We start from the raw sequence: 18,073 nt of genomic DNA, 5'->3' as shown, positions 1-18,073 counted from the left end.
CACTCACAGTGCACTGAGGATTGTAAGGGCTTTTCCTGTTAGAGGGCAAATGCAACCTTGTTTCACACTGGATTCGTGCTAGACTTTATCAAGAGAAAAATAAACCAAGCAATAACCATTCCCAAAAATATGAAACCAACCAAACAATAAACCACCTCTTACAGTAAAACCCACTTACAGTCAAATTGCTCTGGGAGGAAATGCTTGACTGTGCAAAACAGCAAATTAAAATTAATGCTCTAATAGGCTGCAAGTGTTCATATGTTTGATCTGAAATCCACTTAAATGTTTCCATTCAACTCTCCAGTCAGGAAACAGTCATTACACCTTATGCGAGTAGCATTTTAAGTTCTGTGTGCAGCAGATATTTAGAAATTAATAAGCCAACAGATTTCTTAATTGACTTTTGGGACTAGTTTCTGAAGCCAGCTCTTAACAGGCAGTAAAAGCCCTAAAAAAGAATTTAAATACTTGGTTGGAAAACACTTCCAAATATCTTCTGTAAAACTATCACAAATATGCAAAAAGATGTACACATCCTCAATATAGTTAAACTTTTATGAATACTAATAACATCAATAAAGACTACATCCCATTTCCTGCAAATTTACATCTTGGCACTTCATCCTTATAGACGTATGCCCACATTCGCACAGCCAACGCTCCTCAGACAATTCTTGTCCCCGCTAATGGCACCATTTCAGTGTTAAAAAGTCAAAGCATGGAACTAATGCAACTACTTTGGGGAAATACTAATGTGGAACATTAGAAAAAACCCAAACCCTTCTGAAATCCTTTAAAATAATATTTATGAAGCCAACAGAAGCAGAGCCATAACTGTCAGCCAAGCACCAGCAAGCACTGTGGGAATGCTGCTGCGGGCTGGGGGTCACGCTGTGCCTGAGGGGCCACTTCTGCGCAGGAGGAGGAAACCCCTCAGAGGTTTATCACCATAAAACCTTATGTATGTTCCTGGCAAAGAAAGACTGAAGGAGTGACATTGCAGGAGGCCATCCAGACAAACAGTGATGTTGTCTGTCCTGCTGAGACAAGTGAGAAAAGAGAGGCTGAAGAAGCAAGAGGCTGAAGGCAGATCAGGTGAAACACCAAAGCTCTGTACTTGGATATCCTAACAACTGGCAGAGGAGTACAGCCTGAAGACATTTCCTCATTAAAATAGTATCCTAAACATAGCAAATGCTGGCACAGGCCATCACACCGTTACAGGTGTCACTTGCACCAGCACAAAGCATACTGAAGGAAAGCTGGGGAAGAAAGGAGATACGGGAAGAAATTTCTGACAGGAGCTGGGAGGCATCACAGACATCAACAAGGTATGTGAGCAAACTGTCAAAAAGTTCCAACAGGTTCAGAACATCCTAGTCCTTGGTTGAGGGGAAAAAGACAGACATGGTGAGTTCAGAGCCTTATTTTGTGGTGAAGAATCATAAAAATGACAGGACAATGATTTGTACAGAGCAGAGGGACCCTGCCAAGATGGAGAAAGCAGCCACTTGTAGGAGCATGTGGTCCAGACAGAAGATCTAATCGACAGAACTAACGTGAAGAGCATCAACTGATAGCAAAACTTTTGTGGCTGAAAAATGTGTTAGCAGTCCTAAGACTAACCACACAAACTTTAAGTGGAATTAGAGATAATTACATCTCAAAAGTTTTAAACTGCAGTTCTAGTCAGAAGAACCATACACGAAAACAAGGTCATACTGTAGAACAAAAATACCACAAGCTGAAAGATTTGGAAATAAAAGGGAAATAAGGAGAGCAAATCCTAGAAAAGTATGCAACTTAACAGAGGCTATGTATCATCCTGGATACAGAAAAAGAGATTCAGTGGGAGAATTAGGAAACCAAAAAGGATGACACATATCCTGTGAGTGCATCTCATGTGAACATGGAAGGAAAGCAAAATATCACTTCTAGGAGGATAACCTCCATATTTGCGATGCCTATCCTTTGATGAGTGATGCACAGGTTACTAAGGTAGGCAAAGCACCCTGTACATCACTCAGTAAGTTTATTAATGTAAAGAACTCACAGACAAACACCAAGAAAAACAACACAACAAATGAGTTGCATGTGGCAGCACTACAAGATGGCCTCTGCAGATTCATCCTTACCACTCAAACTCACTATTTTCTCTTCTTCAGTCTAGGTGTTCTAATACTTCCATCTTTGCCACACACTACCTTCTTGTTTGGGTGAAGAAATTATTCTGTGAGCTGATTCAGAGATAGGACTGTGCATCACATAGCTAGAAAACATACCAACTTCTTATAATAGCTGCCACCCAAATAAGAAAGGAGGAGGAGCTCTTCTTGAAAACTGAGTAGCCACTTCTCCTTTATTTTTAATTCTTCCAGAACCATGCATCCCCAGATTTCTTAAACCCACTGTAACACTTGATCAAAGTCATCTAACAAGATCAAAGTCATGAGAGAGGGCTGCAGGATCACATGTACAAACCTCATCTCCTTAAAATGGGCTTTCTGCAGTCCTGCTGCTGAAAGGCCTGCTTTGTTTTATTTCATCTTGAATCACGCCTTTATTGGGATAAGGACATGGAAAAACTACCTTGAACTTTATCATTACTAACTAGAAGATCATGTTATGAAATATTAAAGCACTTGAAATCCTCAGGAAATAGGAACCCAGAGCCACTCTGCAGGGTCAGCACAAAGAACAGGAAGATGACCCAGTTGGCTCCTGAACTTCAGAGGACCCTGTTGGCAGAGTGCAGGAACATCCATCCTCAAGGACCCTCCCAGCATTTCTGGAAGGTCAAGTGCAATGCACAGGAAACTAGAATAAGATTTAAGACAAGCCTAAATGAGAATTCAGCAAAAATGTCTTTCCTTTCTAGATATAAATGGTTCAAGATAACAAACACGCTGAATACATGGAAAACTCTAAATTAACCTTAAAGAGACAGCATGCAAAATAAGAACTCTTGACGTTATTCTGGAAATGAAAATTAGAGGTTGAGATAGGATGGACCAATGCAAAGAGCAACAACAAAAAGAACAAGCTTAAGAAATATAAAACAAAACAGGAAACTCAGCCTAATAACAGTCAAGTGCATTTCACTGAGAAAGGAGAATCCTTCAAAACTGCCCTGTTGTCCCTACCACAGCTTACCAGTGCTCTGATGAACATGCCAAAAAGGGACTCAAATGAAGAAGTGGCCTAAAAAGCCAGAGGACAAATGCTATCCTGCACAATTAATCTGGCATGTGGGAGGAAAAAAAAGTTGTCTTTCAAGCCTTCCATTTAAGGGAAATACCACAAAACAATGTAAAATTAATTTTCTCCATTGAAAAAATACCCCTAAGTTCAAGACTTAATGGAAATTATGTTTTAACAAAAGATGTAATTTTTAATACAATTTATTAACACGAGCAAAGTACATCAAAATAGACTCTCAATTACAGGAGCACAAATGTTTTCTTTCTTATGGTACCATTTCTGACATAATGCCAAATTTAAAAAATCCCTGCTCGAATCAGATTATTAAATGGCATCAAGAGATTTCACAACAGGTGAGTCAAGTGAGTTTAAGAGAATGCTGAATTAAGTGCTTATGTACATCAAAAAAACCCTCACAATCCCCACTTCTTGCAAAAGCTACAAGTCACACCTGGGATTTCCTGCCTGCATGAATCCCATACTCAACTGAATCATTCAGGGTGTTTTTCACAAGGAAGTGAGGTTTGGGTTTGGTGCTGATGACCCATATTGGACAGGAGGAAGGCAGAAGGTACTCCAAACGTTTCCTGATCAACAAGTTGGTATTTGAATTACAACCTTCATTGTTTTGGTGAGATTTCTGTGAGATTTTTATTTAAAGGCAGAAGTAGGCTCATATGCACCATGTAAGCCCTGACACGAGCTGGATCATTATTAAAACTGTTCTCTGAAAATGTGCAAAGTCACTTACTGAAGAGTTCACATATTGCAAGCATTTTAGAACAACCCCTTCTACACACTGATCCATTACCCACCTCATGGGCAGAAACTGCATCACAGAAACTGCATCAGCTGGTCACCTGTCATAGTCTTGCCATTAATAACACATGCTGAACATGGTACTGCTTGACTGATGCCAAATACTGTCTGCTTGGGCATGGTTATGCAGTTTAACATGTCCCTGCTGTCAGTCTTGTTCCAATAAATCGAGAGGGTTTATTGGTAGAGGTAACATATATGGAGCAACCAACTTCCCTCAGCTGCTCTTTGCTGTTCAAGAATTTTTTTTATCAACCCTAGGTGTACTCTATAAACTGCAGGGCCTTACAGAAGATAATCCTGATATCCAAACACATAAACCAGAAATATTAAAGTTTTGTCACACACTCAATTTAAATTAAGTTGCTCAAATCTATACAATCAGAGAGATAATGTAAAATATGGCAAACATAAAATTTAGTAGAACAGGAAAAGTGAAAACAAAGAGCTACTGGACAGAAGTCACCTGAGAGACAGGTTTACAAAGTAAAAATATACAAGCAAGCTACCACAATTTCTTCAGTAATTCCTGTGATACTAGACAACAGCATCTGGGCAGTCCACAAGTACCAGAAAGCAAAACTAATTGACCCTAAAAGAAAAGCCCACAGCTTTCCTGTTGCTGTCCCATGAACTACCCTATGTGAACTCTTCACAGGATTAATCCCAATGGCTACTGTGATGTCCATGAAAATGGACATCACAGCTCCAGAGGACTTGCCAGCTCCAAGAGGACTTGGCTCATATGTTCATGACATCAGTGCCCTCTGTTATCTGAGGCATCTTTTTGCCTATTGTCACTGACCCCACAGCAGAGATGAGCACGGCCCAGCAAAACACAGGACTGTACAGAGAAACATCCACTTAAAAATATTAATTCTTTTTTCATTCTCTGCTGTTGGTCTGAACTGAGGATCATCATTTGTGTTTCCCCCATGTTTAAAAGTTAAAAGAATGTAATAAATCTTACAAAATGTCTTTATAGATGTGTCCAAGCAGAAAAAGGAGGCCATTACAAGCTGTGGAATGCAGTGTTCCAGGGAGAAAAATAAACCATGACAAGCCGAAGGACCCAGAGATTAAAAACAAAAATAAAAATGTAGTATTTTACCCTTTTTTCCTGGAGAGATCTACTGTCTAATTAGATACTTAAAGTACAGGACAGGGATGCTCTCTTACAAATCTAAGTATTTTAAGATCAAATGTAAAGCAGAACTATTGACATTGTAAAATTCTACAGTTAATTGTGACAAGAGTGAAACCCAAGTAAAGTTTTTGCCCAGTAATTTACTATTTTTCTGTATGAGTTGACCTTAGACACCCACTGTGTTGTTCCAAAATAAATTTTCAGATAGCAAGATGTACCAGGGCCCAAGGTTTGCTTCGATGAAATGTAATTTAATCTCTAACAAAGTAACCAGAAAACTCCACAATGAAGTTTCTTAACTATAATCCTATGGAGGAAAATGAAATAATTTTATGTAAAACATTTATTGATGTCAGGAAAAAATCACCACCAATCTCCTATCTGTGACCTCCTGGCCTTTTCTTCAAGCATCTATCCCATACACACATCAACTGAGAATCAGCCTATTTTCCATCTGTTTTGTAAAATTCTCCCCCTTTTGTGCTGGGAACCACTGCAGTCTCTGGCCTTCCTTACCTGTTAGATGTTAATCTTGATCTCTAATGGAAAATGTCTAAATGACCACTATGCACATCACTGTACCAACCCAACCAGTGAGTAACACACAGCCTGTAAATCGTGGTTATCCTACACTTTATCCTTACCCTCTGCTCACTTTGGTTCCTGCCATTTCCAGTCTTTGCTCTTTGTCTTATCAATCAAGCCCCTTCCAAACCCTTCCTCTCAGTCCCCATTCCATATCTTTCCTCAGACTCATTGCGATACCTGTGGGACACCTGTGTCACTAGCTGGTCCCAGGTTCAGGTGCTGGGAGCCTGCCCTGAAGCCCTCATCACCCTCTCCCCAGCCTCCAGCAGCAACAGCACCAGGGATCACTTGCAGCACCTCACCAAAAGGCTTTCGTACTACAGCTTTCAGGTTCTCACACCCACACACAATTTCCCTTTCTGCTCCCAAGCTCCACAGTGACACGAAGCACGCCGCCAGGATGACAGCCCTGCTCAGTGCCACAGCAGAGCTCATCAACCCACTAAATTGTGCCTCTTTGTTGTTCCTCTACATGCTGACCACTGTCAACAATCTTGTCTGATCAACACCTCCCACCTAACTCCCATTCCACAAGAGGTATTTGAAGTTTACTTCACTCTCTGAACCGTTTCCATTCATAGACAAGCTCTGCCATCGAGTAAGAACAAGCTTCTAATTACAGGTTCAGAACTTATGACCCTTCAATTGGGCTTCCCTACATAGACAATTAAGAAATTTAATTGGAAATAAACACATCCATTTTACCTAGATTACACTACTGTAAGCTAAGCCTCTAGGCAGTCCATATAATTCTTACAATGAAAAACAAAGAATGCATCTTCAACTTTCTTTCCAAGTGATCTTGTATAACTTACAGCACCTGCAGACACCACAAAGCTCAACGTTTAAGAAGCCCACCTATAAATACTGCGACTGCAGTACTATAGAAAATGTGCAACACCCCTCACATGTCACCAGCATCTTCTTCACCATGCAAAAGTGCTGCTTTCTGTTTGTGAACAAAGAAGCGAGAGAATTGCAGCTGCCCAAGCTTTCCCACGATGCTGGAACAAGTGGAGCAGTCCAAGGGCAGGACACAGGAGATGTACCCCAGCACATGTCTGCAGCAAGGCCTGACCAGCTCTGGCCACACAGAAACCCAGGGAGGAGGCTATGATCCATACATCACTGCAAGATGAGACAGAGCAGACCCCTTCTTGTAGCAGAGAAACAGAAGGTCTGGGCCCATGCTCTCCATGGGTGCAATCTCCATCTGTCTTGGGACACCCCACCAAAGGAACTCCCAAATCAGTGTTACTGTAAGGAGCAATCAGCAAACAGATGTAACGGCAATCACTCCTTTTGCTTTCAGTGCACATCACCTTAACTAGCTTAAAGGACAAGGGGGTGAAAACTGATGGTCTCTGCAAGAGGAAGACCAGAACACTAAAAACTCTCACCCTTTATCCATCATTTTCCACACAATGGAAAAGCACATCTATGGACAATGCCAGGCACTGAGAGCATTAGCTTTCCTCTCAGCATCACTTATTGCTCAAGTGAAAGTTTCAGTGTCAAATTTGTATTTATCTGTGATTCACAGAAATAAACAATGACTATTTGCAAAGGAATGAACAAAGCTGGATTTGAATAATATGCCCCACTATCAAAAAGTGGAACGACTATGGTCAATAAGCAGCCTACAAATTATACCAGCTTTTTTGAGACACAAAGCAATTAATCTCAATAGGTCTTTTTTCTAAGAACAAAATAAAAAAGGAAAAAGCCCTGCAGATAGCTGACTGGACTGTCTCCAAGACTAGAACAGGAGCTGCCTGTGTGCAACTCACAGCAGTGAAATCAGAGGCAATGTTTCTATGGGAGCTGGAGCTCTAAAGGAGCATCCCTGTAGAGCAAGCCTTTTCCCAAATGAAGGATTGCCAGAGAAGGTGATACTGCAGTGATACTCTCCAGGATTCCAAACAAAACCCAAGCAATGCCATTGTGAGCCTTTTGCCCTCATCCCTCTAAGCTCTTCTCAACCCAACACTTTACATGAACTGACCCTGCCTGGGCTGCCTGTGTAGTCCCCATGGCCTGTGAGTGCTGATGGTGCCGAAACCCTGTAGGAATTGTCCCACCTGCATGAAGTCATGCACAGGGGGACCAGGAGCTACCTGGGGAGCTGCTGCCAGGCACAGCTGCCTGGTAGGAATTTCCCATCAGGAAAGTTTCTGGCACTTATCACCACTGTTATTCCCAAAATCAAGGAGGCTCTGCCGCAACACCAGCTGTAATGGATCAAAGTTCCTTGCATCAACCCAGTGCAAGCTGGTCCCTCCACACAGAGGGACCACAGCCACTGGGCTGGGGTGCTCCTTCCTCTACAAGGCTGCTGCTGCAGAGGCCTGGGAGGGAATAAAAAGAAAACAGACCCAGAAGAAAGGGTTTTGCATAGAAATGGATGGTCTTCACAGCAAATTTCCATGTGCTGAGACAATTTAGGGCTTAGGTTTCCTTCACCCCTCCTACCACGCACCAACCAACCCCTCAGCCCTGGTCAGATGCAGCCAGACATGGAAGGTTTTGCTCCAGCTCATGGCTCACTCACCCAGTACTGGCTGGGTGCCAGGAGCTGGCAGACCTGCAGGAGCACCCCAGCAGGCTCCAGGGCCACCCTCACACCAGCCGTGAGACAACCAACATGGCCAGAAGCCAGGCTGGAGAAGGGCCAGCACAGACTGCACTTGGCTGCTGGCAGCATGATCCAGTGCACTCCCAGAGCAATGCACCAGCCAGGGTGGACTGCACGGTCCTACAGCCCCCACCCACCTCCATCCTGGAAGACACCACCCACAGAGGCTCAAGCAGTAACCTTCCAGACCCAATTCGCTCACACCTTCTTCTCCTGCAGGTCTTACACCACTGGGAACAGAACAAAGAATACTTCTCCTCCAGGGCTTTCCACCACCAACTCCACCTCTGTGTTCCTCTTGCAAAATCTCCCCTATTTCCAGTCATTTCTCCTACCCCCCACACACTTCTGCCCCTTGCCATTATGGTCCCAGTTTCCCTCCTGGTGCCCTCTCCTGCCCATCACCTCCCCACAGGGAGATCTGTCACTTTGGAACCACCCTGTCCCAGCTGTCAAGGCAAGAACTTGCTTTCCAACCCACACATGCATTTCATTTTGAATTCAAAGTGTCCAGTCCCTGAAATCTGGCAGAGGTGCACCTCAGACAAGCTGTCAGTCAACTGGTTCCCTGTCTGTTTTGCCCACAACCAAGGGAGGACCTAAATGTCACAGGAAACACAAAAGGGTTGTCAGACAACTAATTAACGCTCTACTCGAAACAGAAGTGTCAATGTTATATGAGACTCCCTAAATACATTGGGGCAATAAAATAATATAGAGCAAGAATAGGATACTGGCAAGCATTAGTCATGAATCCAGTGCTGAGGGCAAAAAAAAAAACTCTGCACTGGCTATTTTTAAAGCTGTTTGTGAATTAAAGACATGACAACTTGCATATGTATAGAGGAAGTCCATAAACACATAATCTCAGTTTTCAGATCTCCTGACAACTTTTAACTATAAAACTCTCAATTTATGTTTCCCTCAGTTATTTTTTTTAATTTCTCCAAATCTTGGCTTGATTTTACCAGTGTAAGTACTGTATGCCTCACAGCAACAATATTTGATTGTACTCAGCTTTTTAATCAAACAACTTTTTGTTCACAACAGCAAAGTGTCTGCTCCTATAGAACTTTCCTGCCTTAATTTAAAGAAACATCTTTTAGATCTTTACGTATTGACATGTTTCCAGAGAAGCACAATAAGCAAGAGACTGACATGAGAGTGAACTGGTGGAGCTTGACATTTATCTTTTGAGGGATTGGATTAATTTTCAAGTTCTTTTGAACCCACTCCAGTGAAATTTAGATAAGGGTCTATTCTCATATTTGCTTGTTAAAAAAATAGTTTTAGGGCTTTTTTGCCTCTATGTTACAAGAATAAAAAAGTCTAAATCACAGATGGTACAAAGCTCTATATGAGTTTGCAGAGATCACAGATCATAGACTATCTCAAGTTGAGAGGGAGCCTTAAGGATCATAGAGTCCAGCTTCCTTGCAGAACTACCTACCAGTAAACCATGTGACTAACAGCATTGTCCAGATGCTCCTTGAACTCTGTCAGGCTCAGTGTCATGACCATTTCCCTGGGAAGCCTGTTCAAGTGCCCAACCACCCTCTGGGCAAAGATTCTGCCCCTAATATCTGACCTAACCTCACACGCACACCTCATGTAATTTCCACTTGCGAAAACTTAAGTCCAAATTGAAGCATGAATTGTTTTAGAAGAAAATGCCCTTTTATATTTCTTTTTAAAGTTAACTTTTAATCTTTTTTTTTCCTACAATATTACAAAATGGCACTTCTACAGTATCCCTAATTGCCTTGTAAAGACAAACCAACATCTCCCCTTTATCAGCACACCACACTCCCACCCACACCCCTGGCACTACTCACTGTTATTCAAGCCCAGAAAATAGGAACTGGGTACAACCCTGGTGTGAACATCAGCCCCTCACTCACTCTTTTCTCATATTTAAAGGATCAGAGGGGCTTTTCATTAAGCCAGCATTTACTACCTGCTGTTCCTGCAGGTTGCCTGGGGTGAGAGGGTTTGACACAGCTATACTGCTAGGAAGACAGCCAAGGGCATATTTTATCTACAGCTCAAAGTGCTCCTTTAAACAAGGTAACTGTGTACTCAACTTCCCTTCCCCCAAAACTTGCAGGTATACAATGGTAACTTACACGGTGGGGAGGAGAAAGAGGGCAAGAGGTGGAAAGGGGCGGAACTGAAGCCCTGAATATAGTAAGCACCTAAGAGCGTCTATCCATGAAAACAAATATGGACATGATGAGCCATACCACACAATGGAGAATGCCCAAAGCAGAATCATGGGCAGGTGAACATGAAACACTGGGCATTTTCCCCAGACCTAAGCACACAGTACAGTTTCTACAGCAGACTAGTCAACAAGGCTATGCCGTTTCAAAGTTGACTTTTACCATGTGTGCTGATCTGAAAACAATTCATCAGGCTTTCAGGAAAATGCTGTCTGAGGAGGAACAGAAGGCCAATCCCTCTGTCACTACAGCCATTCATTCAGCTGAACAGCAACCAGGATTTTTTCCAGTTCTGACCTAAGATAATGGAAGGTGCCCTTAAACAACTGCAGGAGGAGGTGACCTCCTCTTACTTATGTGCTTGGCTCTGACATGCAGAGGTAATTGTAATTATACTGTAGGCAGTGACAGACCAGTGCTCAGCAGGTGTCCAAAGCTGCCTTTTAATCTACCCGAGTTAGCGCTGCGTCTCACAACAGAACAGTTTCTCCTGCCTGAGAAGGCACCCTAAATATCAACAAATCCTTTTTTGCTAGCATGGAAGCACTGTCAAACAAACAAACAAACAAACAAACAAAAAAAAAAAAAAAAAGTGCAGATGGTTTATCTACACTCAGAATTAGCCATTGCCATTAATAACCATTGCCAGTGGCAGCAGTGACCTGGGACAGAAGAAGCTTTAGCCCTATCTCACAGACTAGGATGGAACTGAATCTCAGCTGGCTTCACACAGCATGAGCACAGCTTCCTCCTACCATGTGTGTTAACCAGGATCCCAGCACATGTGATCCAGAGGCACATGACAGTCCATGATATAAAAGTAGCCTGGGTCTAGAAAAGGACTGATCATTCACTCAGCCTTCCTGCTGATCTTCCTGGGCCCCGCAGTGAGCTCACCACAACCCGGGGCAGCACCAAAAGGGGTAAAAGGCCATGGCAGAAAGCTTCATGCAGCAGGCATGGATTTACTGGCTTTGCCAGAAATAAAGAGATCAGCTTTAGCTCTGCACCCCAGTGAACGCCTCTTCTCAGAGGCTCAGACACTGAACCTCAGAAGACAGGTCCACAGTGCTGTTTCTGTGGCTAGCAACCTGCCACTGGCTGATTACTGCAGGGTTGGCTGCCCAAGTGTGCAATAATAATATCCAATAATCCCTCCTGAGAGGCACTGCTCTCACATGCCCTGCTAGCAGGACTGTGACAAAAGAGTCTGTGTCTGCAGAGGGAAGGAGCAAGGGACCCTGCCTCCCTACCAGCAGACAACCACGGGTCACTGCAGAGGGCATGGGGTCCCTCTGCTCCTACCGCTGCTCAGGCGACTTGGCAAAAACAGTAACTGACACGTGACAGGTGGGAGAAAGGAGGAAACAGCTGGAATAATTATGAATTTCCATGCTGTAAGCAAAAACTTGGGCTCTTCTTAATAATATATTCTGATAGGTTAACTACTCAAGGAGATTTCAGCAACAAAAATTATCATAAACATTATTTTCAAAAAGCCATCTTTATTTACGTTCTACGGACTGTATTCTGCCCTTGGAATCTTAGTTTCCTCCAGGACCAGCGTGCTTAGACAACAGCAGCAGTCTCCAGCAGATGACCACTGACAGCTCCTGGAGAAGCACAGTGGGTCAGTGAGCATTGCTACTGGTCAGCCAGCATGTTGCAGCAGGGCTTTGTTTCGCTCTCTTCAACAAGGAATTCCTCCTAAAAAGGTACCCAGGCCCTTTGCTAGCTGTGGCACACAGCAAAGCTTAAAGCTTCAAGACTCTCAGAGCTCTCCTGTTATTCTCACAAGGTGCCCATCAACATGTGAGGCTGAACTGTCAACAGCGTTCAGTAAGGAAATCTGAAACTTCCCAAGCCCGTACTGGGGACTGGCTCTCCATCCCCCCTGCCCTTCCCAGCACTGTTAGCTGCAGCAAGGGGAGAGTCTGCTGCCAGGAAGAACAAAACAGGTTTGGACAAGCATGAAACCAAGCTGCACGTATCTCAAGATAGCAGCCAAGGCGGTTAAGCCTTTTTCATTACAAACATGAAACCCAGATCCACACCCCGAGAGCCCAGCTGGGCCCTGGCAACTGAGGTCCTCCAGAGCCACGTGCAGCTGGAGTTGGAGGGTTCCTGCAGCCACATGCCAGCCCTGGGTGAGCCAGAGGGGTCACAATGCCCCTGGCAGGTCATTTATGGTATTTTAATTTACATTTAGGGGGCAACGCTGCCCGACTGAAGTTTTCCAGGTTCCCCCTGCCCAAAAACTGCTATGATTAAAGATCAACAAAACCAGCTGAATATTGCACAATGGTTCAACCATGATACCACAGTGAAGAGAGGTGGAAGCAGTGGAGTAAAAAAATGAAAAAGGGGAAAAAAAAAGGCAACACATTCTATAAATAAATAAATAAACCCCACTGTATCTTGTTTTGAAAACATGCAAAAATAAGGGAAAGGGCATAAATTTGTATTTATCCTCTAGTTCAAAATCTTTCAAAAAGGGATGTGAAAAAGAGAAATTGCTTATTTACAAGCAGCACAGTCACCTTCTAACTTGCACCGAAGTTGCACAGTGCACTCCTGGGCTGCTGCAAGAGCAATACTCAGACTGATTGCACAGTCAGGTACCAATTACTTAAGCTTTCTCAAATGTATACTGGTAAATTTGATTATTACTCAAATAAAGCGTACATTGTTAGAAATGCCAGAGTGGGCTGTTTCTTTGACTGAAACCTTTTTAGAAAAAACCTTACCTCTTTGCTATAAAGTTTTACAGTGTCTAGTACAGAGACCTCTTGGAGATTTTTTAAGTACAAATATGAAAACACTTCTAAATTTTAATATGTCTAGTTCGGGGAAAAACAATATTACATTCTTTTGCTTGGTAATATTACAAGGAGTGTGAACAAATATACCAGGCCCAGGAGCCCAAGAATTCACAGAACAGCTTAAAAGACCTTTTCTTCTTTCTGTCTTAAGAGTCTTCAAGTTCTCCTTTCTTAAATCCTTAGAGATAATATTGCATATAATACTGTTCATTTTCTGTTATCATGCAGGTAAGAATCTCCTCCCATTGCACTTGGGAAAAGCTTGTGGATGTTAAATACAAAATCTTAATTTTTTTTAAAAAAATGAATGATAGAAGGTTTGACTATAGGTTGTCTTGGTCATATTCCTGTGGTAGGCTTCCTTGAAGAAAAGGACAAGTGGCACTGCTAGAACTCAGTGAGGAGAGAGGAGCACCAATTGCTCATTGCAGGGCATGAATCCACAGATACAGGCAGATGGAGTGGTTGAGAGATGCAACACTTTGCAAAGCCATGCCATAAGTCTTATAGCACTGCACAGATATTGCTTTATGTGTGAGAATGTGCGCTACATACAGATAAGGGAATGACGTTACTTTGGCTGTAAAAGTTTGAGAGACTGTTCTATATGTTACTCCCATAAAATCTGCATATAAACTGGATGGTTTGCATTTGAACTATAAAACTCCTGCCCTGCAAGAAGCAAAAGGGCAAACTGAACACACATGAAGGTGGCTCTCCTTATTAAAAGGTGTGTGTGCGATTTTATTTTCCACAGCTTGCCTGTGCTTACATTTGAAAACCACAGTTGAATCACATACCAGATAGCATGTATGTGTATGCTGGAGAAGCCCAATTACAACTGTTCCCATGATACCAGCAAAGAGTAATTCACAGTGCTATTTTTTCCACCCCAAATAAGGACAGTACTACTTCAGTAGTTGTGTCAGAATAATGGAGACAGACAACAAAGACGTCTTATATTCAGAGAATCACTTGGTAGCTTTACACATAACCATAATGTTTATAGCTCTGGAAAGAAAAACCCAAACTACTGCTGCAAAGAAAAATACACCAGTACTTTTCTGTCTTTGTAAGGATACTGCTGTTTGTTTTTGAATTTACTTTAACAAACCTCAAGCACGTGAAGCTGTAAAAGCTCCAGTTTATATTCTTTAAAATGAGGGTTAGCCAGAAGTCTGACATTAAATACTGTGAGATTACTTAAACATGTTACTAAAAACCCATTAGAACAGACAGATTAAAACTGGACCTTTTCTGATTTCTTGCATTGGAGGAAAGGTTGTGAGAGAGATACATGGACGTGGCAATCTCATAGGCTAGTGAATAGTGTTGCCCTCTATTTACCTTCCCAGCCTACTCTCAGTACTCAAAAGAAGTTTATTTTACTGTGTTTTCTGATAAATACACATCTTAGGATTCAGCTTTAGAGATCCCTGCTAGCAAAGAAAGGCTGCCTTTTCAATGTTCTCTTCCCCTAAAGATGTGACTCCTCTCACCTCCCAAGACAGATTCAGCTTATAAATACGCAATCTCGTTGAGGGTGCCATCTCCCTGCTAGGACACCAACCAATTGTTCTTTTTGTAACAGACATTTTCAGTGCATAAGCCTGAACATGAAACAGGCTTGGAGAACAGGGAATGAAGCTGCATGTCTACCCAGGACAGAGCTGACCTGATGGCAGATAAGCCCAGGGAGGTGTGAATCCTAATGCCCTGCAGTGAAGGACGCTGAGGACTGTATGGCAGTTGTCTGGCTTTTTCCATCCCTGTCCCTACTCCTCTAAATGCTTGAATTATACACCATAAATTTCCAATAGTCTACAAGAATCCTTATGTTGTTCATTATGATTTTGTGGAATGCAAGACGAGCAAGGACTTTAATTTTTCTCATTTTCTCTTTCTCATTTGAAAGAGGCAAGTTCTGCTGCAAGGGATGTAGAAGAAAAAAAATGCAGAGTTGGTCTGAGTGTATTTTTCCATGTAACTTAGAGGCTGGTGGGTATACTTGCCTGAACCTACTGCAGTACAGCATACAAGCTATAACACTGAAAAATCCTCCTGCAGAACAAACAGCATCAGATTAGAAGACAAGGGATGCATTAAAGAACCATTTAATTTAGCTACCCAAAGCCTGAGCTAAATGCCACTTCTCCCTGGGAGTACTGACCTCATGTGATTCAAGCAATGGCAGTGCTGGGTTAACAGTTGCACTCCATGATCTTTGTGATCTTTTCTAACCAAAATTATTTTATTATTTTTCTCGCCTGTTCCATCTTACCTGTGTATGCTTCAGAACTGAGTCCTAGGCTTATGTTCTCTGGTTAAATCCAGTGACAGTTCCACACATAAGCTCTCTCCTGCTCTGACAGAGCAATGACTTTTTTGCAAATAGCTTCAGCCTGGCAGATTAAATCAGAAGTTTCTAGAAACAAGAGCATGTTTCATTCCTACAGCCAAAGATTAAGAAGCTAAAGACACCATGATGATCTTTTGATGTGAGCAGCTGTGTAACATAGGAAAACCCAGAAATACCTAAATTCAGTTTCTATTTAGCAAAGTCTGAGCCCTGAAATACTGCAAATCTCTCTCCTTCCCCCAAAGTATCTTGCATTCACTACCATCCATTTGGATATTGATTCTTGGTATTCATAGTATTAACTTAAACTAGTAGAGGAAACTTCTCTACGGGCACTTCTTGTGCAAGACTAATGGCTCCCAACTCTTGCCATCTGACTTTTAAAGCCTGAGTTTAGTGATGTTCAGTGTGACACCCAACCTCACTTGTCCTCATCCAAGAGCCGTGAAGCCCATGGCTCCAATCATGTACCATCACATTTTACATCATGCAGGCAAATCCACTCGCATTGGTGTGGAAAGTAAAGATCATAGGAAGGACACATCGGGACAGTTCCACAAAGGTGGGACAGAGGTACTACCTACCAAGTTCAAGTGTGGTTGTAGTTCTGCTTAATATCAAGGCAACCATGGAAACACAGCCTCAGCAATAAAGAAAGATCTTTCATGAAGCAACGAATGTGGACACAGCATGGCAAGACTGGTTCCCACTGCACCACCATGTGCAGCACAGCTGGACTCTAAAAAAGACACTATGTCTTGTCAAAAGTCAAGTGCTCTGCATTGAAGGCCAGACTTGGGCCTTTGAGTAACTGTTTACACTTGCCACAGTTAGAACACAAAGGGAGGGGAAAAAAGTCCATGCCATTAGTATGACTTGAAGTAGAAATCTTTATACCAGTATCTTCATAACCTTTTTTGTTAGCATATGCTCTAAGAAACAAGATACAACTAACAAGGCAAAGCTCACAAAGACCTCCAACAATGAGTTATATCCAGAGGCACCAGTGAGGAATTACCCATTGCTTCATTTAGTTCAAGACAGGTAGGTAAAAGAAAAAAAAATTTCCTAGTATAGTTTAAAAATTAATCTTAAATTAAGGTTTTAAAATTAAGTTATTCTTATGAGATCCCTCTGTTGTAAAGAATATAAAACTACTGCTATATTGGATGTTCTCAATTCTGGGCTTCACTCATCTGAAAAAGTTCAGTCAAACCAACAAATTTGCTGATACTAGCCTTTCAAGACTTTACATGCTTTGCAGATTCAACAGAAAATACACAATCTTGTGCATCTCTGCAAAAATACTACCATGCTATGGGAAGAAAAAAACGCGCCACAGGAGCATACCTAGAGAATGAGCACTTGCAAAAGCATGGGCATCAATGTGAGTTTCCAAAGCACCAAATTCAGCTTCTTTGTAGCTGAAATTTTCAGAGAAGGAAATGGCTTGAAAAGGCTGCAACTCAGGTGATGGACGTTAAGCACAAAATCTTAATATCTAATATTCAACAGCTGCTGGGAAGAAATTTAGCATCCCTAAAAGCAAGCTATACAGGTTCCTGCCACTATCTAAATTAGAGCACCTGATTTCAATTATCATTTTTATAGGGCTTGATTTAACTGATCTGACCAAGACCAAAATAGGTCCCCTTATCAGATGTTGCACAAAAAGACAGAACCTCCACCCTACCGTGAGACTGTTCATAAACACTGCTCCATGTTCCCAGGCAGGGAAGCAGTACTTGCAGCCTAGTTACTGGCAGAGGAAGCCTGTTGGTGAGGGGAAGGTTTAACCTGGACTATCAGGATGCACTTCTAGAGAGGTTGAGCCAAAGAGAGCACATGCCAGGCACAGAACTCCTCAAAGGGATTAAGTCAGTAACAAAGTTGAAGCAGGACTCATTTTGATCCCCTCTGTCTGCTCCTGCAAGGTAACTCAAGCCCCCAAATACGCAGAGCTGCCAACAGAGAGCAAGCAACTGCTGGTCTCCACACAAATTCACTCCTCATCACCAGAGGCCTCTCCAGTTAAGACAGGTCTACACCAGAGCCTCCTGATGCATCCTGTGAATCACAGATACGAGGTTTTCCCAGCAGAGGCCCTTGACCTCACCATGATTACACTGATGGTGCTTTTTCAGTGAATTTTCTTTTGCTTATGGCGCTACTGCGGTTACTTGTTCCAGGGTTAGCAGGCTGTCCACACAGTCAGAGAAGTGCTAGCACATCTGCCAAAATGTTTTTCCAGGCCCCTTGGGGCACAGCTCAATCCAA

General features: G+C 42.5%; 1 protein-coding gene across 1 annotated transcript in view; it reads right to left on the bottom strand.

Moving 5' to 3' along the window:
- Positions 1 to 18,073, bottom strand: part of MYO10 (myosin X) — a 162,931-nt gene that overhangs the window by 90,196 nt on the left and 54,662 nt on the right. The gene's annotated exons all lie outside the window — the stretch shown is intronic.

Source organism: Molothrus ater, chromosome 1, assembly GCF_012460135.2.
Source record: "Molothrus ater isolate BHLD 08-10-18 breed brown headed cowbird chromosome 1, BPBGC_Mater_1.1, whole genome shotgun sequence".
Taxonomy (NCBI): Eukaryota; Metazoa; Chordata; class Aves; order Passeriformes; family Icteridae; genus Molothrus; species Molothrus ater.
The sequence above is the reverse complement of the archived record's forward strand: the minus strand, read 5'-3'. Positions and strand labels throughout refer to the sequence as shown.